Source organism: Rhinopithecus bieti, unplaced genomic scaffold, assembly GCF_001698545.2.
Source record: "Rhinopithecus bieti isolate Rb0 unplaced genomic scaffold, ASM169854v2 scaffold_84002, whole genome shotgun sequence".
Lineage (NCBI taxonomy): Eukaryota > Metazoa > Chordata > Mammalia > Primates > Cercopithecidae > Rhinopithecus > Rhinopithecus bieti.
Window position 1 is genome coordinate 321,504 of NW_016841755.1, and position 9,490 is coordinate 330,993.

A 9,490-nucleotide genomic window follows, 5' to 3' on the forward strand; every position below is an offset into this window, starting at 1 on the left:
TCAAAAGAGAGAAAGAGAGAAAGAGAGAAAGAGAGAAAGAGGAAGGAAGGAAGGAAGGAAGGAAGGAAGGAAGGAAGGAAGGAAGGAGGGAAGGAGGGAAGGAGGGAAGGAAGGAACAAGGAAGGAAGGAAGGAAGGAACAAGGAAGGAGGGAAGGAGGGAAGGAGGGAAGGAGGGAAGGAAGGAAGGAAGGAACAAGGAAGGAAGGAAGGAAGGAAGGAGGGAAGGAGGGAAGGAAGGAAGGAAGGAACAAGGAAGGAAGGAAGGAAGGAAGGAGGGAAGGAGGGAAGGAGGGAAGGAAGGAAGGAAGGAAGGAACAAGGAAGGAAGGAAGGAAGGAAGGAGGGAAGGAAACGATGGACGGGACAATTTCTTGGGCATAAAGAATGAGTTCATCTTGACTATGTTGAATTTTTTTATACAATAGCTTTGTTGAAATATAATTCCCATACCACACAGTTCACCCATTGAAAGTGTATAGTTCAATGGTTTTTAGTACATTTAGAGTTATGAAACCATCACTATAATCCATTTCAGAACATGTTTATCACTCCTCAAAGAAATTCTGCACCCGTTATCAGTCACTCGTCAATTTTCTTCAGCCTTCTTCCCAGCCCTAGGTAACCACTTTCTGTCTCTATGGGTTTGCCTATTCTGAACATTTCGTATCAATTGAATCATACCACATGGAGCCTGTTATGAATGGCTTCTTTCATTTAGCAAATGTCTTCAAAGGTTCAGCCATGTTCTAGCGTGGATAGTACGTTTTACTGCAGAGTAATATTCCACTGCACAGGCATAATGCAACTTGTTTATCCACGCATCTACTGATGAACTTTTGGGTTGTTTCCAGCTTGGGGCTATTATAAATAATACTATGAGCATTCACTTAACAAGTTTTTGTCTAAACACATGTTTTTCCTTCTTTTCGATATATACCTAGCAGTGGAATTGTTAAGTCATGTAGGAATTCTGTTTAACTTTTTGAGGAACTGCCATGCTGTTTTCCATAGAGGTTGAACCATTTTACATTCTCATCAGCAATGCACAAGGGTTACAATTTCTCCCCTTTTGTCAAACCTTGTTAGTGTCTGACTTTTTTATTATAACCTTCCCCATGGGTGTGATTCCCCAAGTGGCATCTTGTGGTTTTGATTTGTATTTCCCTAATGACTAATGATGCTGAGCATGTAATCATGTTTATCAGCCATTCATGCATTTTCATCTGGAGAACTATCCATTCAGATCTTTTGCCCATTTTTAACTTGAATTGTCTTGTGTTGTCAGAGTTCCTTATGTATTCTAGATACAGGTCCCTCAGATACATGATTTGTAAGTATTTTCTCACATCCTGTGTCATCTTTTCAGTTACTTGCTGGCGTCCTTTGAAACAAAAGTTTGTAGTTGTGATGAAGTGCAGTTCATCTATTTCTTCTTTTGCTGTGTGTGCTTTTGTTATCTAAGAAACCATTTCCTAATCGGAAGTCATTAAGATTTATGCCTATGTTTTCTTCCAAGACAAATATGGATTTTTGTGTGCATGTTTAAGAACTGGCGGACTAAGAAAAGAAATGCGAAGTAATGCTACCATTACTTATAACAAGGTTAAATTTTTCTTTTTCTTTTTTTTGAGATGGATCTCACCTGCTGCCCAGACTAGAGTGCAGTTACCCGATCTTAGCTCACTGCAACCTCCGCCTCCCAGGTTCAAGATTCTTCTCCTGAGTAGCTGGGATTACCGGCACGCACCACCACACCCGGCTAATTTTTGTATTTTTAGTAAAGACGGGGTTTCACCATATTGGTCAGGCTGGTCTTGAACTCTTGACCTCAGGTGATCCGCCTGCCTTGGCCTCCCAAAGTGCTGGGATTACAGGCATGAGCCACTGTCCCTGCTGATGTTAAATGTTTCCATGTGACAATTCTCAAATGATCTCTCCTTAAATATCTATTGACTTAGAAAAATGACAAGCATAATCATAATGGTAAAATAAATTCAGCTGAGCAATAGCATATTAAGATAATGAAACAATAATTCTCGAAGTTGGTGAAGATTTTCCATATGATGTTACTTAAAATTATCATGTGAATTTCAAATTCTTTCTACTACAACTTCAAAATGCTCTTTTATTTCCAGAATTCCCTCATGGCTACAAGAATATTAAAAACAAGTCAAACTTTCTAATCTAAAAATGACAACATGGCATTTTAATGGTTTTTTAAATTATCTGGACTAGAGGGAACATTCTTGCAATTGCATGTTTTGCATTGTTTTTTTGTCGGGAGACCTAAGGTTTTCAAAAAGCAAATTTGTTTCACTTGCTTCTTTCTTCTTTAAAAGGAGTAGAGATGGTGGAACGAACAGCATCCCACCTCTGGTTGTATATTTGTTTCTAGGCCAGTCCTGAAGCCCTTGGTCAAATTCAGCCTGGTCCTACAGATTCCAGATACAACCAGATGCAGAGCTGGATGCATGCCACCAGAGACCACGCCTGGGACCACTCAGCCACCCTCAAGCTAGAAATTATACTGTGGGTCTTCATGGAGGCTGTGGTCCATGTCCAACTTCATGGCTATTGGACTCTGTGCCTTCAGCAGGAAGGAGCAGTGACCAGAAAGATATCCGGGCTAGAGAGAAGAACAGAGAAAGAAGCTTCACTATTTCTTCATTTTTAAGGACTTTTCGTGACAGATGTCTCCTTCCCACCCACAACTTGGGTTTGTTTTTTCCATCTTGATGAAAATATTCGCATTTCAGTCAAAAAACAAGGAAGACTGTGATTTATGTTTCAGGATTTACATAATGATTTAGCGATCTCTTAATAGTCAGACATTGTTGATTGATTACAAAATATGACTCCTCACAGAACCCCTTCAACACCCCCATCCCTATTGGACAACCTCGTGGCCTTTTCTATTGCTTCTGAGCTTCCCTGGCAGGTGCTGAGTGCCCAGCACACTTCTTTCTGCTGGCCTCTGCCGGCCATGCCTCTGCTAAGTAGCTGAGCATCAGACTTGACATCAATCTGTGCCCCCATTGTCTTCCCACCTCCCCATAGTCTCCCCATTCCCCGACTATCTCCATGTCCCCCCATAGTCTCTCCATCCCCCCACTACCTCCCCATCTCCCCACTAATTCCCCATCCTCCTGCTATCTCCCCGACCCCTTGTTATCTCCCCATCCCCATTATCTCCCCATCCCCCACTATCTCCCCATCCCCCAACTCCTCACACCCTATCTCCCCATCCTCCCACTATCCCCATCCCCACTATCTCCCCATCCCACCACTATCTCCCCATATCCCCGCTATCTCCCCATCCCCACTATCTCCCCATCCCCTGTATCTCCCCATCCTCCGCTATCTCCCCATCCCACCACTATGTCCCCATACCCCCACTATCTCCCCATACCCCTGCTATCTCCCCATCCCACCACTATCTCCCCATCCCCCTCTATCTCCCCATCCTCCCACTATCTCCCTATCTCCCCACTATCTCCCCATCCCCCACTATCTCCCCATCCCCCACTATCTCCCCATCCTCCCACTATCTCCCCATCCCCTACTATCTCCCCATCCTCCCATTGTCCCCCCATTGTCTCCTGGCTTCTGTGTCCGCTCCTCCCAGGAGATGGCAGAGCTCTCAGCAGGGGCCCCGCCACTCCTCTTCCCTTGCCTTTGGTAATGCTGATGACCAAGGAGTGACACTCACCTTCCAGGGTGACAGCATGACCCCAAATGCCAGTGCTCCCCACCCTGATGTGGAGCCAAACCAAATGGTGCCTTCAGATAAGGCGACAGAGTGGACAACAGTGATCACAGGAGAGAGAAAGGGGAGCTTGGTGCACTGGGCCAGCCTAGCCCTCTAGGGATTTCTGTACATTGATGTGATTATTAGCTGCAATTACTGCAATCAGCTTTGTTTTCTTCAAATTTTATACACCAAACACCTCATCTTAACATAGAGAATCTTTAAGAGGTCCGGATGGGGAAGTGCAAGCGTGCATTAGACGCATGGGCTGCTCAGTGGTCGTTTCAACCTTCACCCGCTGAAGAGCCACCGTCCCCTCCCATCTGTGGGGCAGGAGCAGCACACATTGTGTGTCCGAGTGTTTTAATGTGCAGCCACCGACAAGTCTTAAAATACACCCCATCCGCCTGCCTTGACAAATGGCCTGAAAGGTCAGGTTTGAAGTTAGGATTTTCAGATTCATCAAAGTTCTGTGCCAGATGGTGGTGGCATTGGAAGAGTCAGCTCCCAGCTCCCCGCTTCCCTTCCCAGCGCCAGTCCACCAACACGCAGAGTCCAAGTGCACTCATGAAGATCCTACCTGCAGACCCCACCTGCTCATCCAGGGTGTCCATCCTCTCTGCAGGGTGTCCATCCTCTCTGCAGACCGCCAGCCCTCGGTGACTCTCGGCCTGATGTGCACCCCCCACAGCCTGGTGACACTCGGGAGGATGAGCTGGGGAGACCCAGACCTACAGGCAGGATTGAGCCGTGTGTGTAGGGTACTAGGGTTTGGACGGGAACAGGCTCCAGGTGGGCACATCTTTGACCCATGGGGAAGCCCACAGCCAGTGGACCAGATGGGGTCCTTCAAGTGGGCAGGACCTCTAGTTGAGGTCTAAGGGAAGCATTGCTCATGAATTATATCAATGGGAAAGTAAGATTCCACAAGGATAAGTAACTCACTTAAAGCGATGCAGCTAGCAAGCGGGAGGGCCAGGTTTCCAACCGCAGTCTCCAAGCCTCCCAAGCCTTTCTTTCTGCCCGAGAGTGACTTCAGATTTCAGTACAACAGATGTCTTCCTGAAAGAGAAGGTGTTTTGCATTTTGTCCCTGCTTTATAGTATCAAAGATGCCTTACCTTTGTTTTAAAACAAGACTCAGATTTAGTGATTCCAATTTACAGTTAGGAGTAAAGGGTCTTAAAAAAATCAAATCAGCCGGGCGCGGTGGCTCAAGCCTGTAATCCCAGCACTTTGGGAGGCCGAGACGGGCGGATCACGAGGTAAGGAGATCGAGACCATCCTGGCTAACCCAGTGAAACCCCGTCTCTACTAAAAAATACAAAAAACTAGCCGTCGAAGTGGCGGGCGCCTGTGGTCCCAGCTACTCGGCAGGCTGAGGCAGGAGAATGGCGTAAACCCGGGAGGCGGAGCTTGCAGTGAGCTGAGATCTGGCCACTGCACTCCAGCCTGGGCGACAGAGCGAGACTCCGTCTCAAAAAAAAAAAAAAAATCAAATCAAAGACTTCTAAGCCATGGAAAATATTAAAACAATTCACCATTTAGTTTCAACTCAAAACCTCGAATGTTTCTGTGAGCCAGGCTATGTGCTGAGGCCTTGGACTGTTGAGCTAACTACAAATAAAAAGCAATTTTTAAAATATTTTGCAAGAAAAACATTCAGGCAGCCTGATGTCAAAATTAAGCATGTAGTGCATAACCTCACTCAACATACACTATCAATGCTTGAAAGTTATGTTTTGATTTCACGGTGTGGCCAAGTCATGGAGAAAGGATGTGGGGACAGGTGCGTGAGGTGGTGCTGGGGAGAGACAGTGAGTGAGAACCAGCTCCTGCCGCAGGGCAGTGCTCTTCACTTGTTCTACTTAAATTACCCTTACACTTTCTACTTAAATCACCCTTACAAGAATGTTGAAAAACACCTTCAGTTGCCGTTTAAAATATTTCATCATGAGTTTAAATATTCACAAAGGGCATTGTTATGCAACATTTGAAAGATTGACATTTTAAAATAAAGATGAAATGTCACTCTTTAAAATTTGCTAAGTGGAATTTAAATATCAATGCAATTTGCCATCATTACCCTTTTGTAAAAGATGCCGAAACGCTCTTTCTTAGCAGAAATTGTACATTGTTCCTTTTTCTCCTTGACCTCATAGATCTATTTCTTCTCCCTAGTTTTATCCTAATGAAAAATAGTTATGACAGTCTTTTGCCTCCCAATCATATTGTCTATAATAGAAATGTACACATACCAGTGAAATTAAAAACTTGATTTTTTCTGTGGACCCATATCACAAGATGATTTCATATTTTGTCTGACCAGTCTCCCAAGGCACTCCTGAGGGAGGGAGGCCTTCATCGAAGACTGTAAAGGCATGGTAAAACAGATACTGCTCAATGCAATGTCATCACCCCTGCTGCTGACTGTCCATCTGAACTGCAACCCCCCTCCAGAAGGCTGAATCGCCCTGTTCCTATTCTATGATTCACCGTCAGCAGAGCACATGCCAGACAAGGAAAGCACAAAGCCTGACTTGGGGTGGGGTACCTTGATTAAAGAAGTGTCTTGATTACAGAGACTCACAGACTCCACTATGTACCACATTTGACAGTAGTTTTAGCATCCAATAGTAAAATTCAGGATGGGTGAGAAATAGGTCTCTGTCACAGATGAAATGTCTCCCTCCAAATTCCCATATGGAATCCCTGTCCCCTAATGTGTGGGTATGAGGAGGTGGGGTAGTATCGTGTCATCATAAGAGTCCCGAGACAGCTTGCTTCCTCTCCCTACCATGTGAGTACGCCGAATCTGCTGGCACCTTGATCTTGGACGTCCAGCCTCTAGAACTGTGAGAAACAAATGTTTGCTTTTTAAGCCACCCAGTTCAAGATATATTGTTGGAGTGGCCTGAGCTAAGATAGCTTCTTTCCTGAAAAGTGGGAGAAGAGGAATTAAGTTGAAAGAGAGTAAAGGAAGAAGCACCAGCATGAACATCAGGTCACTTTTAGAAAAGAATGTGCTATGGGCTGACCTGTGTCCCCCAAAAACCTATGTTGAAGTCCTAACCCCAGCACCTCAGAGTGTGACTATTTGGAAACAGGATCATGAAAATGTAATTAGTTAAGATGAGGTCATGCTGGGGTAGGTAATCCAATGTGTCCTTATGACAGAGACACAAGGGGAGAAAAACGTCAGTGACAATAGAGGCAGAGCCCTGGGCAATGCAGCTGCAAGCCAAGGACCGTGAGGTGAGGACTGCCAGATGAGGACTACGAGGTGGGGACTGCCAGGTGAGGACCACATTGAGGACCACCAGGTGAGGACTGTGAGGTGAGGACCGCCAGGTGAGGACTGCCAGCCACCAGTGGCAGCTGGAAGAGGTGAGGAAGGCTTCCACCCAGAGTGTTGGAGGGCAAGTGGCCTGGCTGAAACCTTCATGTACAACGTCTGGCCCCTAAATCATGAGAACAAATTTCTGTTGTTCTAAGCCACGCAGCTGTGGTATGCTTGGTTACAGCAGCCTAAGGAAACTTGCACAATCTAGGTAGAAGCTGACGATCTGGAAACTGGTTCCCTGACGCCATCTGTGTCTGCACACCCCTTAGAAAGGCTACACTGCAAAGGAAAATCTGCTTCCAGAACTTCCACTTGCCTTCGTCTAGACACCTCCAGAGGAAGGGAGATACCTCTTCCAACCAGAGCCCTAATCGACTCAAACCCAGGAGGTGAGCAATCGACACATGTGCACCCAACACAGTCAGGTGTTACAGGAAGGGGGTCCCAATCTAGACCCCAGGAGAGGGTTCTTGGATCTCGCGCATGAAAGAATTCAGGGCGAGTCCGCAGTGCAAAGTAAAAACAACTTTATTAAGAAAGTCAAGGAATAGGCCGGACGCAGTGGCTCACGCCTGTAATTCCAGCCTGAGGCGGGTGGATTGCCTGAGGTCAGGAGCTCGAGACCAGCCTGGCTAACGTGGTAAAACCCCATCTCTACTAAATATAAAAAAAAAAAATTAGTCAGGCGTGGTGGCACACGCCTGTAGTCTCAGCTACTCAGGAGGCTGGGGCAGGAGAATCACTTGAACCCGGGAGTCGGAGGTTGCAGTGAGCCAAGATCGCGCCACTGCACTCCAGCCTGGTGACAGAGCAAGAGTCCGTCTCAAAATAAATAAATAAATAAATTAATTAATTAAATAAATAAATAAATAAAAGTTTACTTTGCCAAGGTTGAGGACATGCCCGTGACAAAGCATCAGGAGGTCCTAACGACATGTCTCCAAGGTGGTCTGGGCACAGCTTGGTTTTACGCATTTTAGGGAGACATGAGACATCAATCAATATATGTAAGAAGTCCACCAGTTCTGTCTGGAAAGGCGGGACATCTTGAAGCAAAGACAGGAAGACTCAAAGTGGGAGGGCACTTCCAGGTCACCGACAGGTGAGACAGAAAGGGTTGCATTCTTCTGAGTTTCTGATTAGCTTTTCCAAAGGGAGCAATCAGATATGCCTCTATCTCAGTGAGCAGAGGGGTGACTGAGTAGAACGGGAGGCAGGTTGGCCCTAAGCAGTTTCCAGCTTGAGTTTTCCTTAGTGATTTTGGAGGCCCAAGATGTTTTCCTTTCACAACCAGCAGATGAAGAGAAGGGCAGCCTCTGAAGTCACTCACCTCTCTGAAGGGAAAGCAACAGAGAAAAAAATGTCAAATATCTTTCCTTGAGATTCTGGACTGCACAAACTGTAAATGTGAAAAATAGGAAGTAAACTCTCTCTCCTTTACTCCACATGTTGTTCCCAAAACACATGAAGAAAAATTGCCAGCCACGGCAGCAAATTGCTGAGTCACTGATAAAAATGTCAAAGTTCAACTGTTATGCTTCTTAACGATAAACAGATACTATTAGTCAACATCTTAAAAATGATTTACAAGTTAATCCTTTAATGTCATCTAAGGTATGACAGACCCACTTCGACTCACCCCCTGGTTGATTTAGGAGCAATGTTTTAAAAGTACTAAGATGTGAAGCTTTATAGCTAAAATCACAACCAAAATATTGAAATATTTACACAGGTCCCTTAACAAGTGCTGTAATTTATTTTGAAATAGAAACTGCTTGTCAACCTTGAGTGACTGAAGAAGGCAAAGGCGGTGCATGCTATTTGATTATAAAGGTTGTACTCTATAAGAACAACACAATTCCTCTCCACTGCGTGCAGTCACTTCTGAAGAAGCTTGTGGTTTGTCAGCTCACGCCAGTGCAAACGCAGTCACAGCCAACGACACAAGTACTGGGGTCTAACAAACTCAGCTTTCAAGTTTCCACATTTAAAAGAATAACACATAAGGAAGAGAATAATAAATGGGAAGTAAAATGACTGAATCAGCCCCTTAGAGCCCCAAGGAGGAGACAGAGCCACATCAGAACTCTTCAGAGCTCAACCCTAGCCGCTAAATTTCTTCAAAGATCAGATTCCAATGTCCCATAATCTCCTTATAAATTAGAAAACCAGCCTTTCCTTAGAAGAGTTTATAAACAACTCTCCCCTCTGAATGAGGAATTCTTAAGATTTCAGAACCTATGACGCCGAGAATGTCTTTGCAATGATACCTGGAAGCTGAGAGAACGGACACTTGCGATGCCCGCCCCTGGCTCATGCGTTTATGCCCACTCCTGGCTCATGCGTTTATGCCCACTCCTGGCTCATGCGTTTATGCCCACTCCTGGCTCATGCGTTTTT

General features: G+C 45.3%; 1 long non-coding RNA gene across 1 annotated transcript; it reads right to left on the reverse strand.

Moving 5' to 3' along the window:
- Positions 1 to 1,877: 1,877 nt before the first annotated feature.
- Positions 1,878 to 4,935, reverse strand: LOC108525040 (uncharacterized). Its single transcript, XR_001884199.1, has 3 exons — positions 4,694 to 4,935; positions 4,329 to 4,479; positions 1,878 to 2,626 (listed from the first exon to the last, which is right to left on the reverse strand). It is a non-coding gene; the product is annotated as an uncharacterized LOC108525040 (long non-coding RNA).
- Positions 4,936 to 9,490: the final 4,555 nt, after the last annotated feature.